This window comes from Dermacentor andersoni, unplaced genomic scaffold, assembly GCF_023375885.2.
Source record: "Dermacentor andersoni unplaced genomic scaffold, qqDerAnde1_hic_scaffold ctg00000041.1, whole genome shotgun sequence".
Lineage (NCBI taxonomy): Eukaryota > Metazoa > Arthropoda > Arachnida > Ixodida > Ixodidae > Dermacentor > Dermacentor andersoni.
In genome coordinates this window covers 3,748,005-3,774,044 of record NW_027314754.1, presented here as the reverse complement: position 1 = coordinate 3,774,044, position 26,040 = coordinate 3,748,005, and the positions used below count along the sequence as shown (strand labels likewise).

General features: G+C 42.9%; 1 long non-coding RNA gene across 2 annotated transcripts in view; it reads right to left on the bottom strand.

The window, feature by feature from the left end:
- Positions 1-26,040, bottom strand: part of LOC129381542 (uncharacterized) — a 399,655-nt gene that overhangs the window by 342,816 nt on the left and 30,799 nt on the right. The window lies entirely within an intron of this gene.

Genomic DNA, 26,040 nt, shown 5'->3' with positions numbered 1-26,040 from the left:
AGAACATGGTTACTTCCGTGACAAAAATACCCTTTAGATGGCAAATGTGGAAAACGAGCACTATAAGTTTTGAAACGGGGTGCGAAAGTTACCTGCCGTCTTTGGGAGTCGATTGGCTTCATAGCGATTTGACCCACCTGCTGCATTGAAGGAGCTACAAATTGACAAAAACCTAGTTTTTGCTTCTACAGGTGGATACGTGGCTTCAGATATGATTTATTTCTTCATATCTTTCGATATTCACTGCCAAGGCAATGCTGACCTTTTACAGCAGCACACTTGTTTGTGTATCAGCAAACGATCGTATATTAAATTCTCAAAACTTTGCAATCTTAGTTTGTTGTCGCGTCCACATGATACGCTCAAAAGAGAAGGGTTCTTTGTTTCTGATGAGATCCGAAGAATAAGGTCGTATTCTGTGGGTACCGTCACGCTGCCTTGCGTCAGCAACTTAGTCAAGCCGCAGCCGCGAGGAAGAACCCCATGAAGATTTCTGGTGTCCTGGTCAAATATTGCAAACTGGTAAGCTATTGTAGCTCTCAGGAAGGATTTCAAAAACAGTTGTTGGATAAATAATGCTATAAATTATGTCCCTGGTGAATTACAGGCGCAATGATTCAAAGCTCAACATTTATCGCAATTTCTGGAAAATATTGTTTTTCCTCGGAGAAAGAGCATTATCTTAAACTAACAAACAGTTTGCTGCGAAGTAGCGCTAAATTATTGTAGAGTATCTAATACATCGACTGAGCTAAAGCGATTACGTTACCTCAACAATAATTTTGTAAGTAAAAAGTATGATTAAGCAATAAATCGCCTTCATATTGGGATGTTAGGGTTCAAAAAAATCTTTTGAGATAAATGTCAACGGGAATGTCATTGTTGTGAGTGAGAAGCTCACATTTCTTTTTTTTTCCACATTGGACGGAAGTTTGAATGCTCGAATTTTTTTAACAGTTTGTTGACCGAATTACCAAAGCAGATACATGTACGACTTCACAAATCAAGCACTTCTCTAGATATTTAGATAAAGGAGGTATGGAGCATGCTGAATTCTATTATTACACATGCACGAATTTGAACAATTTTTATTTAGAGCACGTTGAGGAAATAAAAAAAATCTTTGAGCTCTCGTTTGCGCCTGCCATCATCCTTAAAGGGACGTCATGAAGGACTGTCAGCATTTCATATATAAGTATAAAAGGAATCTGAGAAATGGATCCAAAGAAATGCAAGGAGGTTAACGAGATGCAGATTACCGGTTTGCGACCCTGCATGGAGCTGGGCGGAAAGGAGAGTTAGAGAAAAGAAAGACGGAGAACGAATGAAAACATTTCAGGCATGAACTTCTTAAAAGCCTTTGCCAGAGCACTGAGATAAACTAAGGGTATGGTCCTCTAAGGTAAGCGCGTTTTGTAACTTCGTTCTGCAGAACCTCGCATTCGTACAGTCTAAGGGAGAGTTCATTTTGTTTAGTAGAGTGCAGCGTTCAGACGTTACCCCACGTCTGCCAGGCCGTAGTCTAATACTAGAGCAGATATAAGATCGAGGTTTCTTCTGTATACCTCGTCTCGGCATTCACTGTATTAGAGATTGCTGTCTGCTAAATAAAGCGCGCGTTGCTAGCTGTTGCAAGAAAAATGATTCGCCGAGGTAAGCTTCCTCTCAGATGAACTACAGCAACACTCCGCCTCGTCGCAAACTTCTCCGAGACGTTGCACGCATTATGTGGGCGGAGATTCCCTGGAGAACTTGCACGTAAGCCTCACAGAATGATCCGAGTAAGTTCGAAGCGATTGTTTTGTGTGTATGGGCTCACGTCTCGCAACTTGCTTTTGCTGCGGCCTAGTGGTGCGGTTGTCGCTATATTTGGCTCCATTCTTGATGGCCACTAACTCGTCTTCAGGAGCAGTCATCATTTACTTTTCTTTATCACAAAAATACGAGAGCAGTGAACCTGTTTGGCAACACAGACATCGGTGCTACCGTGGCAATTCGGCTTAAGCGGTCTGAGAGGCATATGTACATTGCCGTAAAGGGTAGAGGAGTGCAAAAGAGCACGAAAATATTGCGAAAGGTTCCTGGCAGAAGAAGCGCACATGCCATGCTGTTCGCCGTTTTACTTCGTGCTTGTTACCTGCTCAGTACTGACCGCTGTAAATAAATGAATGGTTGACGACACTATGTTTGATCGGGTAGTACACTCGTGTGAAAAAAAATGATTCCGGCTAGAAAGATGTAGTTAAAAAGTATTAGATGGTTTGGCTTCCCTGCCGAAATCGTTTCTTAATGTTTGTGAACATGGACTCTGTTTGGAAAACTAAACGACTCATACTTATAACAAACACCTCTTTTGGTCGACTTCCACCGCTTGTGACGATGATATGTGGTGTTTCAACGGTGGAAGGGCCAGATATGACCAAAGAGCACTACAACACAAGATGATGTGTCGTGAATAAATTCTTAACGAAACGTAAAAAAACTGAGTGCTACTGGTAGGAGTAACATTGGTGTAAAAATGCCTATAAATCTGTCACTGTAAATGGCGAAAGACGTATAACTATTAAAGTAATAACGATGACTAGCGTGGTTGTAACAAATTGAATTTCATTAGTTATAGGTAATGAAAAGGGTTATAAGAGTAGCAGTAGCAACCGTGCTCCAAGAGTGCCCTTACAAGCAAGAGATGTTAGGCACGTGCTACAAATATCCTGGCCAAATGAGTTTCAGTATATTCAGAATCCTCTACTCTGTACAATGACATCAGTTGCCCAGCAAGAGGGTACGTATAGTTTGTAAATTTTGTGACGATTTAATTTCGTAAAATGAGTTGTCAATCACCACTCATCCGTGTCTGTCGTTTTACAATTAGGGTGAGGTGAAGGAAGACCAAGAATAAAAGCAGTGTTCTGGTGACCATGATTGCCTACACCCGCAACCTTCTGCTGGCATTACATGATTTCTAAGCCGGCGCATTCCATGTACAGCATCTTCAGAGAAAACGGATGTAGAGGCCTCAGCTGCGGCAGATGTTCTTGAACGATACTGTGGGTGTCGCAAAAGCGTGTCATTAGAATGTCGGCAGCATTGTGACAACAGTCCCTTGCCGCTTGCAAACCGTCTAAGGAAGGACGTAGCTGCGGCTCCATTCGCAAGGGTACGGAATTACTGGAATTTGTCACCTTTAGTGAGATTTTCACATTCATGTACGACCGTCGTTAACTGTTCCCAGAAGCTCGGCCAGTTGCAGATCTCTCCATCAAAGCAGTGATGCTGTATCTTGGGAGGTTTCACAGAGCCGCTGCACGGAACTTAAACTTTTTCCCAAGTATTGTCTGATGGCATTGCCGCAAATGATACAGACGTCTCCGCAGAGCTTCTCAACGCAGGATCTCCTGCCTTAAAATGACCTAGTATCTTTTTTATCGCTTCTTCGCATTTTAGGATAGTTGAACATTCCACGGAAACTCTTCGTCGGTAATGTACGTACTCTTCCCATTCCGAGTTACTCTTCAGTAAGTCAGTCTCGTTCATTTCAAGTCTTTCAATAAAAAGCAGTTACCGTTTCTAGTTAGGATGTGTCCAATGATGCATTAGCTTCACTAATAATACAGCTGTTCTGTCCCCTGTGCACCGTCCTCTTTTAACTTATTCATGCCACAATTCTTTAAGGCTTCGCTCCCCTTCCGCTGAGGCCAGAAGTTTGTAAGATGGACATTCGTTTAGTCAAACGCCATTATTTCACTGCAGCGCTGAATTCCACGCCGTCTCGCGGTAGCCACCAGGCGAACTTACACTGTAGCCTCGGCGAAGTGTCAGTTTTCTGTCGCAAGCTTCCTGCTGTCCTAGGCTCTCCGATTCCACCGGCTTTTGGCGAACGTTCCGTCATAACTGTTCCGGCAGGCCGTCCTGACGCTGTCACTCTTCTCCCTGCTTGCGGGACCAGAAGACGTAAAGAAAGTCCAGGCACGAAGCAGAAACAAAAAGTCATTATATTTACTGCTCGACCGCCATAAGCAATGAATCCATGGAGACAAATCACAATGTCACTTCTTTTTCTCCTGTCTTCTGTCCATCACGCTGGCGTACGTCTTTCCATTTTCCTTTATTTTCTTCAATCTGCCTCTTAAAGAAAGAACAAATATTCAGCTCGTGCCAGGGCCGAGAGCGGATTGCTACCCTGACTTAGCGTGCTAGTTAGCCGCGCCGTCACTCTTTTCCGAGCTCCTCTTTCCGAAGCTGCTTTTATCTCTTACCTTTTCTGTTTTGTCATTCTCTGTCTACTCTTGCTTCAATATTTAGATCAGTGTGGAGCCAATTTTCTTTCACTCAATCTTATTTATACACTCGTTATTCACAGTAAACAGAGCCTTCTTTGTACCCTTCCGTCCCTCGTCTCGTATTTGCTTCAGCAGATCATCCTAGCGTGCTAGTGTTAACACCTGCACCGGGTTACGCCACATGTCTATGCTTCATAGTTGCTGACCACCATGTCATGTGCAACTGCCTACCTTCCTCCAGTTCATTATAATAGCTCTTTATGCCTCACCTCCCCCACCAATTGATCGAATACGGGAGAGGTCCTAGCCTTTATTACCAACGTGTTGGTAATAGAGGCTTCCCGCTCTTTTCTCAATAAAGCCGGTAATTTTATTACGAAGCACGTGTTTTGCGGACTAGTTCTTGGTGATACTCGCGGTGCGCAATTCGTAGATTTTTCCAACCTCAAATGATTTAACACTTTTAAATGAATCGACATGTACCCCCATTCTTGACTAAGACTACGCACGTAGCTAGACTGATGTAACGCTCGCATCGGTTACTCTCGCCTCGTAAAGGGTGCCGCTGAAAAACTTTATCCGACCAGAAATACATTATTTTCTCATCTTTCCGCAGAACAAAGCCAAAACCTAAACTACTCACAAGAATGAGTGCACAAAAGAACTTGAAATCACTTCGAAATTGTAGTCGGTTTATAGTGGTACAATAAATTACCCTGTATTTGAATGTTAGAATTTGTTATGAAAAGTTTTTCCTGAAAATTACAAGTTAAAACAGATATTTAAGAACGGTGGTTCCACGACGACGAGAAAGTAACTTGAGCTGGGCGCCCACGTTTTCGCTGCTGTTTACCTCAGTGGTTCAGGCGCACACCCCCAGTGGAAGGTTGACCATGAATCCTTTGATTAAGTTAAGCGGATAGAAACAAGGGAATTAGGAATTTAGATGCTTCAACTTGGAAAGTTTCTCCCATAGGAAGAAAAGCAATCTGAAGGACCATAAGTTTGCCAACTTACCACTATCATTGAAAAGAAAGATGTACAGTCAGTGCGTTCTCGGGTGCTAACATATGGCGCAGAAACTTAGATACTGACAAAGAAGCTCGAGAACAAATTAAGGACCGCGCAAAGAGCGATGGAGCGAAGAATGTTAGGCATTACGTTAAGAGACAGGAACAGAGAGGTGCGTATCCGATAGTAAACGGAAATAACCGACATTCTAATGGACATTAACAGAAACAAATGGAGTTGGGCAGACCGTGTAGTACGTCGGTTAGGTAACCGGTGGACCATTACAGGTAGAGACTGGGTGCTGAGAGAAGGGAAGCTCCGTAAAGGACGGCAGAAAACTAGGTGGGATAAGGAAATTAGGAAATTTGCAGGCGCAAGTTAAAATCGGTTGGCGCAGGACAGGGGTAACAAGAGATCGCAGGGAGAGGCCTTCGTCGTGCAGTGGACATAAAATTTGCTTGCTTGCTTGCTTGCTTGCTTGCTTGCTTGCTGCTGCTGCTGATGATGATCTGAACTTGACATCGATTCGCCCAATGCCACCGTCAACGAATAAAGATATGGGACCTTGCCTATTAGAAGACGCTAGGTCGAAAAAATTTGCAGAGGCACCTTTCCGGACCCATCTTGTCCCAGAGCTCCTGTCAATGCACGTACTCCCAGATATACAGCGGCCAGTTGTTAACAGCAATCAAGCCGTTAATTTGATTGCCGGTGGCATTCACGTGCTGTCGTTCCTGAAAGCACCAGCCGTGCCCAGTGCTCGCGCTATTTATCTTTTGGTAGTTTGCGCTTTTGCTCTTTCATTGGCCTCGAGTGCATACTGTACATCAAGCGGTAAAAAAAAAATACACAAATGAGCCTGGAACGTCCACTGTCACGCAAAATAACATAGGGAGATAGAACCTTACTGAAAGAGTGATTTTTCTTAGGATGCAATGCTTTGCCTAGGGGTCATTAGTTTTGCGGTTACTCTTCATTGCTTGCAAGAATTGTCGGTAGCATGCCAAGGTTCCTATGACACTTAAGATAAACTGCGAAAGTCGGGCTGCAGATATCCACGCATGCATTTATTTGACTGGCAATGAAGCTTCCCCCGGAACGTGTGTTATTTGACAGGATTGGAATGAGTGGCGGTATTTCAACAATTTACAAAACAGAAACACTCACAAATGCCAACCACAAAAAAACCCTGAGGAAAGAAGAAACAGCATCGTTCGTTCCGATAACTTTGCGAATAAGCTAGCACGTACCTTCATGTAATTGTTATATTTCCAAAGTTTTTCTTGCTTTGGGTTCTGATTGTCTGACCTTTCATATATTATACATTGTTACTCGCTTGTCATTTAGTGTACAGCCCCTCGTGCTTGGGCCAAAACATTGGTCTGCAGTATGTGTAAATATATAAATAAATAAATAAATAAGTAAATAAATAAATAAATAAATAAATAAATAAATAAATAAATAATTAAATAAATAAATAAATAAATAAAAGCGCTGTGGCGAACATAGCAAGTTACGAGATAAATCAAATCCATGGCACTTAAGAAAAAAAATTTTGCTTGGTGACATTTAGGAGTTGCACCTGGCTTCATTTTCTGAACCAGGAACAAAGGAACAAGAAAATGGCCCCGTAAAAACATTTTTTCAGTAAGCAAACTGAAATTTGGGCATGTACCACCGAATTTTTACTGATAAATTTGCAGAAATTAAAATAAAGATATGTGTAACGTGCAATGAAGTGTTGCGCTCAAGAAGCAGGCAAGGAAAAGTGCTTGCCCAAACAGGTCAATAAGTACAAGATTTTTTATAAAGACATGATCTGCAATGGGTCTGTGACTATCGCCATCGCAGTGGTCGTGCCATGTTCGGGCGATGACGGCAGTCGTGCTAGCATTACCATAAAATAGTTTGAAAGTTCACTGATATCACGGGTTTCACCGCTGTGCAGCGTTATTGTGACTTATATTATGTTGAGTTTTCTCTATAGCATTGTCTACAAAACACCACTGCATTGTGCAGCAGAGAGTCGACAAAGTCATTATAAGAACTTATAGAATAGAGGATGAACTTGCAGTGTTGATAAACCCATTGTACAGGCACCAGATAAAACATGAGGCAGAATACCTGGCAGCGCCAGCCGTCGTTGTGTTAGTCGGGCCGCTTAGTTACCTTAGAGAGAGAGAGAGCAAATGATAAATGAAAGGTAGGGAGGTTAACCAGGACTGAGCCCGGTTGGCTACCCTACCTTAGTTACCTTAATATTTTACGAAATACTGCAGGTGACGTAAACTCACTTATTTTATGAGATGTCTACCACGTTGTATTAAGTGCGCTCAAATCAGTTGGAAAACCGCACCTGATAGCAGTCTTGGTCTGAGAGAGGCGATATTTTGTGTGGTGTCCGGTCGACGGAAATTCTTTCTGAGCTGAGCAATAAGTATCAAACACTTATCCATGGCTCGGCTCAGAGTACGGACGTTTCCACGAAGTTAGCAGCGCTAAAGAGAATGACTTCCTTATTAACACGCATGATCCGAAACAAAGGAACTCTCTCTCGTTAATACAATTGAAGGCCTTCTTTCGGTCGAACGATACTTTGACGAACAAGTCTATTATACGGGTGCGCGCTCTTTCGTTGAGGTTATAGGTTTTACTGTGAAATGCACGGGTAAGACACGCAAGTGATAAAAATGGCAAATCATGGCATAATACGCCGATTGACAATACTGTGCTTTCAAGTTAAGTTATATCATACCATATCATATCACAATGCACCAAAATTATTTGCTAGAAACTGCACCTACTGCAGTTTTCTACTTTTGCGCAGTAAATTTAACGTAAAATCAAGCAGCTATTACCTACAGAAAATATTCTTGGTTATTTGTGCATGGTAATTTTGTGAACTACATAGGTCTATTATATATATTCTGCAAAATTTTTCTGCTTGATTTTTCAAATGACCGATCTTCGTCTATTTGTTCATACCTCAAGTCGTCCGCCCTCTCTACGACCTCCGGCAAATCTTGCATGTTATTAACATTACTAATGAGACAGAAACTGACTTTCTAAACTAGGACGATTTGATTGTTCTAGATATTAAACTTCCTTGAATGTGTAGAAGAAAGTTATTGCATAGCGCAGTATGGCGCATAGATTTGTGGTTTGTTTCAATAAAGCTCGTGTTGTGAAGCTCGCCACGTTAGCAGAGGTAGTGCGCTATAGTAGTGCGGGCTCCAGTGGCAACAGAAACAAAATACAAAGTGAATACGCAGAGATAAAAATAGGCGCATATCTTATAAGCAAAAGCGGACTCGTCACGTTTCTCTTTTCTTGCCGCAATAACACGCCGAGCGTTTCTGTGTTACGTCATTTCTCAACGATGGTTAGCTTACATCTTGCTTTACACGTTAACTCCGTTACAATGCTCATTTGAATAGCGACATCTATAGTGACAGCTTATATCGAGCAGTATTAGGTCGCTTGTGAGCATCTATTAAGCGCGCACAAAGTAGTTTGACACAGAATAGTTCAACATAAGGCGAACATGAGGGCATGACCAGCATATCCATATCTTCAAGCATTCAATTTGCTTTTCTTCTAAAATAAAACCACACGAAACGTACGGTCTCTTTGAGCTTTTTTTCTATTTTCATTGTTAGAGTTTGCCGCCAGACCTTTTATGAAACGAGAAAAAAGCCTCTAGCAATGTTTGAAGCGGAGACGAAATCCTTGATAAGGAGGTCCAGGCAGGTTAGTGTTGCACTGAGCTATCATTCGAACGTATCTGGTGCTGGTAAACAAGCGGCCGCGGGCTGCCTAAATACTGTTCTTCAGAGTTACACCACGAATAAGGACAGTGAGAAAGCACTTAGGAACCGTCGAAGGAGCTGTCTGCACCATCGCTAAGTGCTGGTCGTAATATCTGCCGGGGCGTAACGCTGTTGGACGGCACTCCTGACAAGCTTTCGATAAAAGCCAGGGTTATAGCTCAGGAAGGGAGAGCTCATGAGCCAGAGCGGCTCCAAATCGAGTCTCGAGGTTAACGAGCCATGCACTGCCGTCAACGCATCGTCGAGTGTTCCATCAAATTCCATCAAAACACTCATATAACAGGATAACTTTCTCCCCGTGTTTGGGTTGTGCGAGACTAAATATTTGCAAGATATAGGCGTCGGAATGACCTTCGGTCAGAAAAGGCTGCCCTTCAATTTTGCTTTATGGAATATGTGGCCAATCGGTCGTGGCAGTTACAAGGTTACGGAATACGAGTGCAGAGCCGACACGCTAAGAAATTTATTCACGCGCAATTTCAGAATGGAAATCGCTTACCGGGCAACGTTTCCACTACTACGTATTCTCAAATCTTTATATCTAACGCTTTTCTGCTTCTAACAAAAAAGCAAGATTGTCGCCAAGAAGGCTATAGACAGTCGATACACCACCCTATGTTTATTTCACTGAGATTGAAGGTGACCAAACTTGTTCGTATAGGGAGTTGAAACGAGTCACTGTGCCTCGGAGACTATGGCGCTGAAGTGATGAGCATTAGGTCACGGGTTCGATTCCTGACAGCGGCGTCCGGATTCCGATGGGAGCATGTGCGATTCAAAAACACTGGTGTACCGTACTTTGGGTGCCCGTTAAAGAAGCCGCGGTGGCCGACATAATGATGCAGCGCTCCACAATTACGCCCCTCATGACTCAACTGTGCAGTTTTGGTAAGTCTAACCTCTTGCCCTCCCCCTTCTAGAAAAGAAAAATGAAAGCAATCCAATCTAGTATTGCTTCTGTTTTGTGTTGTGCATGTGCTACCTATACTTTTGATATTATTCTTGTTCAATGTGTAGCCCCCCCCCCACCCTTCGCACCTCCACCACCTTTCCTTCTGCAGTGCGTTGTTGGCGAGGAGGGACCTCAATTACAATAATGTAGCGCAAATTCTAATATACAAATAATAGCGTATAAGGTCACTGACAACGAGTAGCCTATTAGCCAAACAATGTTCTCATAGGAAAGCGAATAATCTGTTTGCCTGTCGACAACGAATACACCATAGCCTTAAATCCTTACAATTTCCGAGCCCCAATAGGCCCAACAAATATTTCTCTAAAAATTTGTAGACCCCATATTCATACGCAGAAGCACACGACAAAATTGACTTCAATGAATGAGCCATCATTTTTAAATGCGTAAGCATTCTTTGGCGAGTACCGCAACAAAATGTGTGCGTCAAGAGGAAAGTGTAATACCTTGCACTTGCACAAAAATGCATAATTTTCGAAGTTAAGGCATGTAATCGTTATCTTAGATTAGAAATGTAGCTGATTGGTAGCTTTCTAAGCGATAAGAAAGAATCGAAAGAAAAATGAAATTTTCAGAGAGAATACCCATATGATCAGATTTACGCATACCCATAGGGACACATAGGGCTTCGTGGAAATACATGGGGAAGCCTATACTAGGGGGGGGGGGGGGGGACTTGAAATTTGAGGATGGGTCTACTTAAATTTTGCTTAGGCATGCTTAGACAACTCCAGTGAAGTATGTCCATACATCTATTGCCTTATTTGCAAGTTCCCTCATTACAAACACCCGAGTTCAGAAAACCAACGAGCACCACTGCTGCTGCATAAACATTCTTTTATCTTGTCAAGGGTTCTATAATCCCGACAACCATTCTGGAGTACATTCTTGCGCTTTTTGCACCTCCAGATAGGCGTTAATACTTTCTCGGAAGTACATTCGCGACAGTAATACCGAGCCATTCTTTTTCACTATGCCGAATGTCTCAAATGATATGCATATCAAACCAAAATTTTTTTTACGAACTAGTATCTGTGGTTCGTGACAAGTAGGTACAGTTTTATGAATAATTCTTAAACTTTAATGCTGCGCTGCAGGCACTATACAAAACTACCAAGATCTATTTGAGAAGCGAAATAAAATTACTATATGAATATTATTATCAATATTAATTATAGCGAATTTCAAGTGCGATTATCCGGAAACAATGGCATATCCATCGCCACCAAAACCAGCTCATATTTAGTGACAATTACAACACCAGTACTCACCTACGGGGCAGAGACCTGGAGGCTTACGAAAAGGGTTCTGCTGAAATTGAGGACGACGCAACGAGCCATGGAAAGAAGAATGATAGGTGTAACGTTAAGGGATAAGAAAAGAGCAGATTGGGTGAGGGAACAAACGCGGGTAAATGACATCTTAGTTGAAATCAAGAAAAAGAAATGGGCATGGGCCGGACATGTAATGAGGAGGAAAGATAACCGATGGTCATTAAGGGTTACGGACTGGATTCCAAGGGAAGGAAAGCGTAGTAGGGGGCGGCAGAAAGTTAGGTGGGCGGATGACATTAAGACGTTTGCAGGGGCAACATGGCCACAATTAGTACATGACCGGGGTAGTTGGAGAAGTATGGGAGAGGCCTTTGCCCTGCAGTGGGCGTAACTAGGCTGATGATGATGATGATGATGATGATGACAACACAATTTGCAACTATAACATTCGCGACCTTAGTCTACTACTACAACTTATAAGACCAGAAAGCATAACCTGTAAACGTCCCAATTGACGGTGAGCTTAACGCACGTATCTATTAGTCTATCATTAAGCATCATGCCACCCTGCACGGGCACAAATACAAATTACCTATAGACTGCTATAGTACCAATATAAATACCTTCTTGACCAACAGCAATCTAATTAGGAAAACTGCTATCAGACTAAAAAGTATATTATACACAGAACACGAGATCTTATTACACTAATACAAATGTGGATTGGATTTATCGCTAGGCTGCAAAAATAGCAGTTAAACCACTTTGAGGGAAGAAAGAAAGCCTGATATGATGGGTTAGGTGAAGTATATCGGCATACAAAATACTTTAAAAGCACTTTTGCCAAACCTCAGCTGTAATCAATGGCGGAATGCTAATTAGATGTTCTCTTCAAGAGTAGACCATATTGTATATGCGTGGCTCCTTAGGCACAGGTAAAGCTGTCATTGCCAGCATGGTCCGCACGGCGTTGCCTTGTTTTTGACAAAGCGTACGCATGCTTTTGCCAAGCTATTACAAAGAACTGTACGCAACGTCGAAACGATATAATTGCTGGTCACATTAGCCAACACGAACGAGAGGTACTATAACACATTGTAAATTACATCATATGCGCTATGAGACAAAACGGTGGCTTGCTACTCGGTAGACCTCCCCGAGCCTTCGTCTTGCACTGGACCGCTCCTCACAATCGCTTGGTAGTGCTCCTGCTGTAGAACAATCAAATGTTATTTATTGATGATAATTTTATTAATTAATTTTTCTTCCTTTTTTCTTTCATCCTTTGTTAGGCACATTTTCGACATGTTCGATATTACGGGTTCGCGGGTCGTCGTGTCAGTGTGACGACGGTACTAACGCGACCATTTTAGACTATCAAGCAGCGCATCTAGTCACAACGTTGAAGTGACTAAACGCAGTTGGCAACATTGCTTATTAGCATTCCCGGTGATGTCATATATTTGCGCAATAGCATGGTGCGCCTCATTTCGCTTTCTCGACATTGGTGAAAAAAAATTAAAACCACATTGGTCACAGCCAAACCAGGCGCGCATATGAAAGTGATTAGCTATTGTAACGAGGGTCTCGTTGCTGCAACGTTTCAGTGATTGCATAGTAGAGAATTTTATTATAGCGTTTGACACCTTAGGTACGTTAAAAGCAAGCATTTGCGGGAGGCTATGGTGCGCGTCCCTTCAAGACTTTAGTAGAACGTGTTGGAATGCAAGCAAAAGGAAGACGGTAGAAGATGGGGCGCCTTCTCGTCATTCGTAGACAACATATCTGGACCCAACATATCCGGACCCAACATATATATATATATATATATATATATATATATATATATATATATATATATATATATATATATATATACACTTGGCAATCGAACATGGTAGCCACTAAGCAACCTCGGCGAGTAGGATATTCGTGTTTCATGGTAACATTTATGCGAAGAAGTAGATAATCAGATAAACTAAAACGCGGGCGTAATGAAGTAATCATAACTCTAATGTTGCCATATACTACTTATGCCAACTAAGCCTCCCCGATAATTACAAAATAACGGATGTAGTCATGCGAACGATAATCTGTGCATATAAATAAACATTGTTCAGGCTAGGCATGCGTATTTTACTTCATTTTATAAAACTTGCAAAGCTGAGTTAGCCGGCGCTTACGGAACCTGTGCAATCTAGAAGGCGTTACTGCGAAAGGTGTCGAGATCGCAGATCGTGGGCAAATCCACCGATAACTCGGAGTACTGACCACCGAATATTGCAAGTCTGTTATGCAGAAGCTGCGAGTAGGAGGAAAGTTCATTAAAGGGGAGAACTGCGATGCAGTTGAAGAAAAATCACAATGTTTTCCTTTCCTTGAGACTAAACTTCCTTGAAACTAAAAACTTTCCTGGAAGCTAAACTCGAAACTAAAGCCAAGGAGAGCCCCAGATGAAACAAGCTATAACAAGCCCCATGCGATTCACAATATCTTTTTCGGACAGCTGTGCCGAGGTTGTCAACATATTTCTTAGAAAATGGTATCTGTTGCAATGAGCAAACAGTATGTGTGGGTAATCCTGGTGCAAGCGTGTTTGCTCAAACTTTATATCATGGCTGGGACCAAGATTGTATGTGTTAGAGATGCCAAGCCGTATCGCCGTAGCAGAGGTGATATAGCAGCAGGGCCAGCAGACGATGCCAAAGCATGCGGACCCAAAAGGAGGTTTAAACGAAGCGTGAGCGTAAGCTAAGGCTTACTAAACAACCTTACGCTCACTATTTGAAGAGAGAGGTCATGCGGAAGAACTGGATTTGGCAATTCAACTAGCCGGCTGAATTTTCCGGGAACGGGATACATTGTCAAATAGCTGTGCCGCGAAATAAAAAGAAAATATAGAAACCTGCAGAAATGTTCTGCGCTTTTGCACTGCCGGCAATCAGTTTCCCAAACCTATTGCGCCGCTGCATATACGAAAAATTATACGCACCAGTCCTCAGGCATGACGCCCCCTTATTTTATTTCAAAACGTAAATGAGATACATTCGGTACATGGAATAAAACTGACAACACGCTTTTTTTCTATGCAGAATAGATCCTTACCACACGTTACCGGAATTTCCGTCATGTCGCAGTCTTACAGTGCGTGCGAACCCTTCGTAGTTGTAAACGAACGAAGCAATTACGGGCAAAAAAAAAAAAAGCAGAGAGTAATGTTGACACTTACTTCCTTCTCTGTTCGCTGCTTTCAACGAGAACCATTGCGAAGTTGCTCTTGGAAACATGGCCACGCCTATTTGTCACGACTTGAGGGCAAGTTCATGCAGGTAGAGCTTGCGAAAATGTGTCTGCACAGATTGTAACGTCAGCGTCGTCAATTAAGAGCTAGTGTAACGTTATTCCACAAAGAGGCTAAATCGCTTGAGCGCACTTCTGCTTTCATACGTTCTACAAGGTAAGTGCAACAATACAGCGAATATGTTCGACTTAGTTGGTGGAACCATGAATACTGACCAAAAACATATTTCCCACGTGGGTCCTGTGATCTAAACTGCTCAAAATATTGACTCTCCGTAATGCCACACCCCTAGACCAGGGCAACAGTCTCTACAACACGCACTGCTGCCGTATTTTATCCTGTGTAACTGATGAAGCACTTAGTGGAACAAGAAATTCCTATAACCAGTAAGAATAAGAAGCTGAGTTGACATTATTATTACAGATATATTTCGCCAATCTGGTATACCATCAGATACACAATCCGCCATTAAGAAACAGTTCCCAACTGGGAGAGAAATTCAAGAGCATATTGAAACAAGCAGTGATCCACAGTGGTCGAACAAGAGACGCCAAAAGCTAGAGCAAACGTTGCCACTTTCACCATTTCCTCCACGCAGAGTAGCGGGCCAGAAACATAGCTTCTCCGACCAACCTCACTGCCCTTCTCATTTCAAAACTTTCTTTCTCTTTGCCGAAATGGCTACAAGTTCTTTACAAGACTGTAATAAGAGACACGGTGCTTCCGCCTTTTCTATTTCTTTTTTTTACACCATATTTGTGGTGCTGCAAAGCCTATAGTTTTGTAGTGGTAACGAAATTCTGGCACCGATCACAGAATTATAACTTGAATAGAAAATGAAGGAGAAGTTGCGGCCCCGAACACCTCGTTGGCTTGTAAGTTTTAATCCTGTCGTCCAATGTCCGCTTTTCATTGCCGTGGCCATCCTCGACCAGACGATCTTTTGTGAAACCCTCGATTTCATATACCTTGTAGTGAGGACACTTTCGCTTTATACTTTCCAATGAGGACTGCCTGGCATAGTGCTTCTGTCACTTGATCACTTGTGTTTATTTTTTCTGGAGCTTAAAAAGTTTAAAACGTTTTTATTTTGTAGGCGCATTGGCGGGACTTGGGAGCTAGCATGATCATTGTTTTTCAGCTGTAGATAATACAAATAAGAAACATGTTAAACTGAGTAAACGACAAATGTAGATGCCTATTAGGCACATTAGCAGCAGCTATGCCAGGCGGCCCTTGTCGTAAATTGTCAACTTAAGGTGTACTCATCACGAAGTCACGGAATTACAGAACGAAACTTTCGGTATAACAAAAAGAAAACAAGCACTCTGTGAGGCGTAGCTGGATCCCAGTGTTGTAAAAAAAAGTATTACAAGCGATGTTCAAATATCATTCTCAAGTGTTTCGCAAGGAATAGTCATATTAGAGTAAAGTGACACATATAGGTAACGCAGTAAAACTCAGTACCATTGCAACAACTTAGAGATCTACGAGCAGTCTGGCGAAACCCGCAGTGGGGCGCATATTATTATTTTGTAGCAAGAGCTTACGTGACGAAACCACATTACAGCGCCGCCCGTCCACCATATGTCGCTTCTTTTGAAACGCTGACGTGGGCAGCTTCAGCCTTGTAGGCCTTATACCTTAGTTCGTATTTCGTTACCGCGTCGCGACAAAATATGTGGATCAATGGCTCAGTTAAATAAAATGAAACATCGAAGTCCTCTGAGAAATGTCTTTTTCACACAAGAGATATCCAAGGCAGGACGAACGATATCGCGCTTAGACGCAGGTGAAGCATGCACGAAAACTTCTAGAAATAATAGAAAGAAATGGGCCTGGCAGACTGTACGCCGTCCAAATCTTCCAATATCGCGTCTACACTGGGATTTTCTCCTCGTAGATAAGAAACCCAATACCGTCTACAGTGGTGAAAGCAAGCCAAACTTAGGCAAAGGTCTTGTACTTCGCAAGAAATTGAATAGGCATAGGCCTATTTTACTGGTACTAAGCTTGCGTTTGTTCTTTTACTGTTACTAGCACAGCCGTGCTCGTGGAAAAAGTTTCCGAGAAGGAAAAAAGGAAGTCGGCGAAGACCTTCGCAACGCAAGAGAAGCCCTGGTCACTAAGGGTGATGCGAGTGAAGCTTCGCCTGTAGGTTCATTTCCCATTTTATCTCCTCTCCATGGTTTTTACTATCGATTGGACGAATCGCACGATTCTTGGAACTCAATCCGTGCAGAAATTATGCCTCTCTGTATTCCCGCAATTGCTTCTTTCCTTCGATTCCTTTTTGTCGGTCTCCTTCGCCTCTTAATATAAAACAAGACGACCCACAACGGTGGCAAAGAATATCCTTTCAATAACTAATAAAATGAGCAAAGTCAGTTGAAAGCTCGAACCAACGATATTTGTCTTTTATCATTCCCTTTTTTTGATAATTCATCCGCATACTTTCTAACGGGATATTTACCCGTTAGGCACTTGCACAAACATTGCTCTTATCCTTATTAATCTTGTAGAAATTCAGGAATGATGTGTGATTGCTGCTAATAATCCGTATCAATTTTGGCACTTTAGCGTGTGAAAAATATTTCAGTTCTAGTATTGTGAAAGTGAAGCATCATGCGCGAAGCTGGCAATGGGGAGACGTGCGGTGAAAATGCCCAATAAGGTACTTATAACTTTAACTCCAATGACGGAGTTAAAGTGTTGAATAAATCAAACTATCCTCGGAGCCTCTTGGCTTATCTCGGAAATGAATCAGCGAGCTCACTGTTAACTGAACCAATAATGGCGTGTTACTGATCGCAGATGCTGTCAATTTCTGACTTTTGTTCAGTCTGTTTCGATTCTGGCCTGCTTGTATCCCAACTTTTATAAACGTCTAAAATGCGAACAAGATATTTAGTGTAACTACTACAATCCTCCAAGTGCCTCTCGCCACGACCTCCACAAGCATACAATAACAATGGCCGTTCGAGGGTATTCAAGGCACACCTATTTATAACGTGCTCATCAGATATGTATGCCATAGCGCCTGGTCAATGGGCGTCACCTGTTTAGTCGGCTAGCGTTATTCTTAACTGCACACAACATTTTGATGTCATGACAAGATCTCTGTATAATGGTAATATATGCTCACAAAAGCCTAATATAGAGCTCGACTATCTAACCAAATGCGAAAGCAGGATCTCGCCTTGTAGAACTGGCCGAAGATGGAAAACATACATCTTGCTATCAATGCTATTATTTACTATCATTGAGTTGCCGTTATTTCGCTCTGTTTATTCTATTACTCGTAATGTCATCTAGGCATATATATCTGCCTGTGAAATTTGAATAAAACGACACAGTATCAGCATGAAAATACACGAAAACAGGCCATAAAGTCTTTCCCTACATTACCTTTTGAATAAGTCGTCACGCTTACAAAGTAATGTTACGATCGTACAATGAAACCTTACATGCGGGAATATTTTCATGTACGTTCGTTATATTTTAGCGAAATATGACAGCGTCAGGCATAGGAATTGTTAATAATCAGGTATAATACTTGTCAATTGTAAGATTTCAGCGGTGCTCAAAGTGTAGATAAATTGTAGCGCAGATCGCAGCAAAGGTAAAAGTACAGGTAATTATTTCTCAGCCTTATGCGGTCTGCTTCATGTTAACAGATTTCGTTAAAAAAATGCTTGCATACGTAGAAACGCAGCGATTGCGAAATGGTCGAGCATCCGCCTCGTATGCAGTAGGTACTCGGATCAAAGCCCAGTGTGGCCGAAAACTCACCGTTGTTGCTTTTTTTTTTTTTTCGTGGGTAGAGATGTCCCCCGCCTGTCACTCGGTTGTTTGTAGAAGGTTCTTGACTCGAAAGGGGGCCTTATAGATATTTCTAATGATGTCTGCCCCTTTCATGCTAGCGATTTCCGATTAGATGGGTGTCTTTACCAAGCGTTGAGGTCCCGTAATGATCCCTGCATCGAGGCGTACGCGCGCTTGTAGTTATTTGATCGGTATAGTACCCGGTGGCAGTTCTTGTCTGGCTCCCTCAGTCGCGGCAGATGCTTTACTCGAAAGTCGTCTGTGGTTGGACAAGGTGTAGCAAGACACCCCGCTGATCCTATATGGTCTTTCTTTCGGGATTTGAAAACTGCACACGTAGACGAGCACCAGGCCGAAGGACATGTTTCGGCATCTGAAGACCCCACCAGTAGCCGAACACCAGGCCGTACGACATCAGCACTAAACAGAAAAAAACTCTGGGTTCCCGGTGGTATCGGGATTCGAACCCAGTCTCTGCCGAATACGAGGTGAATTCTCTACCTATAGACAACTGCTGCGTTTCTACGAAGCATAAAGGTCAACACACATTCTACGGATTCAATCAATAAATCAAGCAGTAAAACATTCAGGTTCTCCAGTACAGAGCTGAACGTATTTTAGTTGCACTTCGAGAACCTTGTTTCGAAGAAGTAATTTGAATAAACTAAGTCACCATGAGTTCTCGTAGCCCGTTTTACTACATTGCTTTCCGAGATAAGCGAGAAAGGTTTGTCTAGCAAATAAAGAAGAATCGCAAGCCGGCAGTCTCATTCCATTAGCCAAGGCAAGACGGACGAGAAAGATGTCAAGCCTGGCTTTTCTTGACAGCGGAGAACAGCGAAACTCTAGTCATACAAGGCCAGCTATGAATTACACGAAGGCAGCGGAGGGTAGCACGCCGAACTGATAAGCAACAACAAGGAAGCTGTGCCGTATGTACTGTGTCTTCATTAGGCATTGTTGTTTAGGGTGGGTGCGACCTCGCATCGATCGGAGATAAACCAGGCCATGACAGGGTTGACGTGTAAAGCTTGACCCTCTCCCTGCGTTCCCTTCACTGCACGCTACTCTATCGGCAAGGGCACCCATTTCCTGCAGAGATATTCCAGACATTTGGAGAAAATTCAACTCCGAGCCATCAGCGATGGACTATGGCGTGCATACACGTCGTGGGAAATGTGAACAAGTGTTGGAGCCTGACCTACCAGTTGTTGTATTTCAATCCCTCAATATACATGGTTCCACACTTGGCACGACAGCTGGCATTCAAGTTCTCACTAATAGGAGGAGTGATATATCTCTAATATGCTCCGCAATAACTTTGCTTACAGGGCGGCCCGGGCTGCCCACGAATAATACCAGACGTGTTCCAGACGAATTCCAGATAACGGCCTTTCCCGCGGCGAAACAAAGTTTCAGTGTCGCTTGTGGCTGGGAGTGGCATTTACGAAGGCTTCCTTCTATCGAATGGGTATTGGCGATAGCCCGACGTGTGACTCCTGTACGTGCGAGGAGACCATCTAGCACTTATTGTGTATCTTTCCTCGCTACGACATCCAATGCCTCTCTCTTCGGACAACCTTAAACCGACTGGACTCGAGACAATTCTCTCAGTCAAAGATACTCGGACTGGCACAAAAATCGATTCATGCGCTAGTACAGTTCTTGAAGTGTGCCTGTTTTAGAGACCGCGTATACGCAGTGCTCATTTGTATTCTTTCACGTGCTCTCAATGGTCGCTCTCTGCTTCTATCTATTCACCCTCTCTTACTCCCGGTTTAGGGTAGCAAGCCGGATGCTTGTCCTGTTGAAACCTTAGCTTTTCCGTTCGTTCCTTTCTCTTCTATTTAATATGGTACGTCCTCTGCGTGCGTGGTGCTTTGAGAAAATTTTGATGTGGCACTCAGAAAGCAGATGCTGTCAGCACACGTGACATATGAAGCGATTTGGATTAATTTGGTGTAGAGCACGGAGAACACAGAAAAAAGTAGTCCTAGGGACACTGTCATTCACTATGTCTGTTCCGTCTTGTCTTTTCTACGCTGTGTAAAGGAATATGCCATAATGATCAGACCAAGACTTGACCCCTTTGAAAAAATCTGGACCGAATGCCGCTACAGAGGCGGGGAGCCAGGATACTAAGCTGAAGGCGCCATTACGAAAACCTATAAAGTACGAAATTATATATAAAAAAGCACGATAAGTCTAACAATAAAAATTTCAGAAACGTTCTTTACGGCATGGAGGTGACACATACAGTGTGGAATAAAAAATTTTCGTAATGCGGAAATATAAACTTTTGTTAACATATTACCGCCTCACTGCTCACATGTTTTAAGAGGCACGCTATAGTGGAGGACTCCCGATTAATTTTGACCACCTGGAGTTTTTTAATATGCACGTAATGCACGGCACAGGGGAGTTTTCGCATTTCTTCCCCATTGTAATCCCGCAGCCGTGGTCGGGATTTGCTCCCGCGATCTCGTGCTTAGCAGTGAAACACCTTAGCCGCTAAGCCACCGCGGGGCGGCCAAAGAAAACAGTGTTCTTGGTGGTCGGCGTCAAGCGCATTTTCTGAAGTGCAGTGTCATCACTAGCGAGGGCGCAAAGGAAGGAAGGAAGGAAAAAGTGTAGAAGGAATGGCAGGGAGGTTAACCAGTTTAGCTCAACCAGTTTGCTACCCTACACACGGGTGCGGGATGGGGGGGATGAAAGATGGGGAGGGTAGAGAGAGAGAGACCAGACAGCACACACATCGTCAGTTACAGTCCGCCACCCTTGCGTGGTGCGTGACATCACTGTCTGTCCAAGCCCACACTTCTCATAGCTCCCTTACCGGCTGCTCATGTCGAGGTCTAAACGTACGGTGCGCAGCCGGGGAATCAGCACCCTGCTGTTCTTAACGGGGACTCGACAGAAATTACGCAGCGGTGGCGCTAATAGTAGACGTGTATCGCCATGGAGCCTTTCGAGTACGCTCGTCTCCGACGCCTTTCAGGCTACAAACGCGAACGTCAACGCATAAGTGGCAAATTGATCCCGACTGGTTGGTCGAATTAGCAAAAACACAAGCACCCTCTCACGACGAGGACTGTAGCAGCGGAAATGGTTGAACACAGACGCAGAAAGAAACGAACGGACGAGGACGTAGCTGCACTGTCAACTCATTTATTTATTGAAATTCCTGCGCTTCTTATTTCTTCACGAAATCTGATGTCTTTTATCTTCCTGGGGCTTCTCTAAAGAAAGCGACTTCTTTTCCTGTCAATGCCACAGACGGTGCGCATCTTCCATGCTTCAAGAATCTCTCGACTTAGTCTAAGACTACGATTAATATTAACCTGACTAACTTTATGAAGTAAAAGTATGTGGGAGACGTTGTCGAGTACTTTAGAAAAAGTCTCAGTAAACATAGCCAGCTAACCAAGAAGGATGAATAATGTGGCGTAGTTTATGAGTAAATGATATGAACTATGTTTCGCACGAAAATTATTTTCGAAAGCCATGTCGAGCTGGTGAGAAAAAGAGTTTGCAGCATGTATTAGTAATGGAAATGCGGTGATAATTTCCTGCTGAAGTTTTATTGCCTCATTTGAAGATTCGAATCACCTTACCAAAGTTACATTGGCCTGAAAGAGCTGATGTGTCAAGTGACTGCTGAAAAACTTTTATTAGTATGATTGAGCTGCAAACACAAGTATGTTTCAGAAATTGGCAATCAATAGAATCATAACCAGGGGAGAAATGGTGGTGTAAGTTGTTCAGGAGTTTTGTAATTCCAGCCACGTGAACAATTATGGGAGGCATGAATGGGCAATTGTAATGATAAATCTCTGGAAGATTAGTATATGTAACCACGAAGACATTTCTCGAAAAGGTGTCATTTAGAATAGTAGCACAATGGTTAGGTGGAACGGAATTGCCAGCTGTGTCTACCAAAGCAACAGAGTTATCAAGATTGGAGTTTATCATGCGCTAGCACTTTCGAACATTAGATTTCATAAGTGAGGGCAAGGTATTCGACTTGAAATTGTCTTTAGCTTCCTTTAATGCTGTCACGTAAGTATCAGATCCAGATTTCTAGGCTGTCGAGCGTGAGTATGAGGATGATAATTTGGCAATGCGATATAGACGTTTTTATCGGTTAGAAAGCAGTTTGATAGGTGGGTCATACCATGGTGTTCGAGAATTAGCCGTGATAATACGAGGTAATCTGCAGAAAACTAAAGTAATGTTTAACAGTCTCGGAAGGGAACAACAGTTTACAATAGGTAGTGAGGCATTGGTAGTGGTAAGGGAATACACCTACTTAGGACAGGTAGTGACTGCGGATCCGGATCATGAGACTGAAATAATCAGAAGAATAAGAATGGGCTGGGGTGCGTTTGGCAGGCATTCTCAGATCATGAACAGCAGGTTGCCATTACCCCTCAATAGAAAAGTTTATAACCGCTGTGTCTTACCAGTACTCACGTACGGGGCAGAAACCTGGAGGCTTACGAAAAGGGTTCTACTTAAATTAGGGACGACGCAACGAGCTATGGAAAGAAGAATGATAGGTGTAACGTTAACGGATAAGAAAAGAGCAGATTGGGTGAGGGAACAAACGCGCGTTAATGACATCTTAGTTGAAATCAAGAAAAAGAAATGGGCATGGGCAGGACACGTAATGAGGAGGGAAGATAACCGATGGTCATTAAGAGTTACGGAATGGATTCCAAGGGAAGGAAAGCGTAGTAGAGGGCGGCAGAAAGTTAGGTGGGCGGATGAGATTAAGAAGTTTGCAGGGACAACATGACCACAATTAGTACATGACCGGGGTAGTTGGAGAAGTATGGGAGAGGCCATTGCCCTGCAAAATTCCCTCCTCCTATCAACTGAGAAAATCAAGAAGTCTAGTATAGTAAACTTGCTCTACCTATCAAGTAGAATCGTGGAAGGTGCCCTGCAGTGGGCGTAACCAGGCTGATGATGATGATGATGATGATGATGATGATGATGATGATGATGATGATGATGAATACGAGTAGGGATGTCCGAAATTGTTTTGCGTATTTTGAGAGTTTCTGGAGCTTGCGCATTAATAAAAAGGAGAGTAAGAAGTGCGCATTTATACGTGGCAAATAAACAATACTAGAAGCAAGGTCAGGTCTAATTGTAAGAATTAGATCAATAATGTCGGCCGAGCCGCGCGTGATTCTAGTAGCTTGAGTGGTTAACTGCGATAAAGAAAACATAAGGCAAAGTTCTAAAAGATTGTCGACTTTTGTCACCATTATGTTAAGAAACTTAAAGTCACCGAATAAAAACATTAGAAATAAAGAAAAATGTGAGAAAATATCATTAATACTCTCTTGAACTTCCGGGACAGAAATATTGGTGTATGTAAGCAGGCAACAACAAATGCCAAGGACAATTTTTCGGGGGCCAATCATTAAGGACACGCAGATGATTTCTCGGTTAGTGCTGAATGCGCGATGATGGAAAATGTCTAGAGATAGCGAACACGACGTCACCACCTAGGCCCACATCTCTGTCACAACGATAACTAAAAAAAAATGGCCAGGCCTAACTTGGTTAAGCCAAGAATGCGTTGCATATTGCGCGCGTTGCATATTGCGCGGTCCGTGACGTCACACGCCGGCGCAGCGCCCCTAGCGGGAGGAGCGGGAGTCAGGTGGTGGCTGCGGCCGCGCGCGACCGCGCGAGTTGGGTCCCAGCTTTTCCTCCGGCTGTCGTGACGTCACGTCACGTGGTTGCGCTAAAGGCCAATGGTGGCTGCCCGGCCGCGCCCAAGGGCTGAACTGAGTGATTGCAATATGCAACGCATAAAACTCTAGTGTAGGGGTATGAGCCACTATGATGGCTCATATCCCCAATGGCGGCTGCGCGGCCGCGCCCAAGGGCTGAACTGAGTGATTGCAATATGCTACGCATAAAACAATGCCTAAAAACCAGTACAGTTCAAAACATATATCTAGTAATATGCTTATCGCAGTGTTTCGTCCCAATGAATATTCTCTCATTTTGTCAATCAGTTTACAAGTGTAGTACTACAAATCAAGGAAGAAAGTACCTACCATCTAAACAATAAAATTCAGCCTAATTTCACAGTAAATGCATGGTGTGCCTATTGGCATCAATTTCTGCATGATATAATATTGCGATGAGTGCTTAAAAATAGTTTCAATTGAAGAAGTACCGCAACATTTACCTACAACACTTTCCTACTAACTTCTAGGAATCTTCCCACAAGTATATCGCTATGTCTCCTGACGAATTGCCATCAATCCTTGAGGAGTGTACTAGAGTTTCTTTAGCACGAAACAAGTGCGACTCAAACTTCCCACGCTTATTAACTCTGCGCTTTGTTTAATAAAAGCAACGGCTGACAGAACACCTGATTGTTCACACTTGGCAATGAAACAAGACATTCAGTGACCGGTGACTTCAGATTGCGACGTAAGATCCACAGTTTTCTGTTGCATATAGATCGTAGTAAATTATCCGGAACAGCTTCGGCTAAAATTTTCCTACTTCTACCGCCTCAAAGGAAGTCAAACATATCACTTTGTCATTGAAAGGTAAACTTGTATCTCCTTAACATTCTTGAACTCGGCAACAACCGGTCCTTGAGTCAATAAAATTTACGCATAATCGTATAAGAATACCGCACGATCAAAACACAAGCGCTTGTGTGTCTTGGTCGTGATCTGTTCTTCTACAGTTATGTGCAGCGAGCTCGAACCGTTCTCGTCAACGTTACATATATATTCATCATGATGTACAGTCACGATCAAAAGTTCGGGTACCACGGCACCAGCAAAAAAAAAAAAAACTTAAATACATTCAACCCAGTTCCGCGGCCTGGAATTGTTTCAACACATTGCATTGGTCAAACCCGAGTGGATAGGCGTGCGCTCTTGATATCAGCCGAAATTCCCAGGCTGCGAGATAAAGATAAAAAATCGTGGCTCCTTTGGTGCCCAAACGTTTGATCGCGTCTGTATGTACAGAAGCATACGTGTGGGCTCAACTGCCAGAAATAATAGCTGAAACACCAGGTTTGTCTGTGTCTTTTGCAAGTACAAAAATATTTTTGCATGCATCTTACATCGGTATAGAAAAACTATTCACATTCTATTCAATAAAAATGTTCTTTTTTTTTTTCTAAAGGAACTCCCTGAAGAATGAGTCCAGACATCAAAGTGTGGATTCTGCTGTGCCGTTCGTATACTAAGGAAGCGTTGTTTTATTGCCCCTCAAAGCAATACCATCTCCTTAGATGTTGGTAATAATATCAAAACAGCAAATAAAATGAGGAAAGGAAAACACCCAAGGGAAAAATTTATTCAATGAGCACGTGTACTAATTTTCATGTGTGACCGACAAGAGCGGACGTACTTCAAATGGGCACTTCATTACTGTGACAAAGAAATATGCCTCTAAAATACTTGTCGCGTAGCAGGCAAGGAGTGCCTTCTCAATATGCACCCTCAGATCTTCAGAAAGGACAGCCTACTTGTCACAAGTAAATTCCAAACGA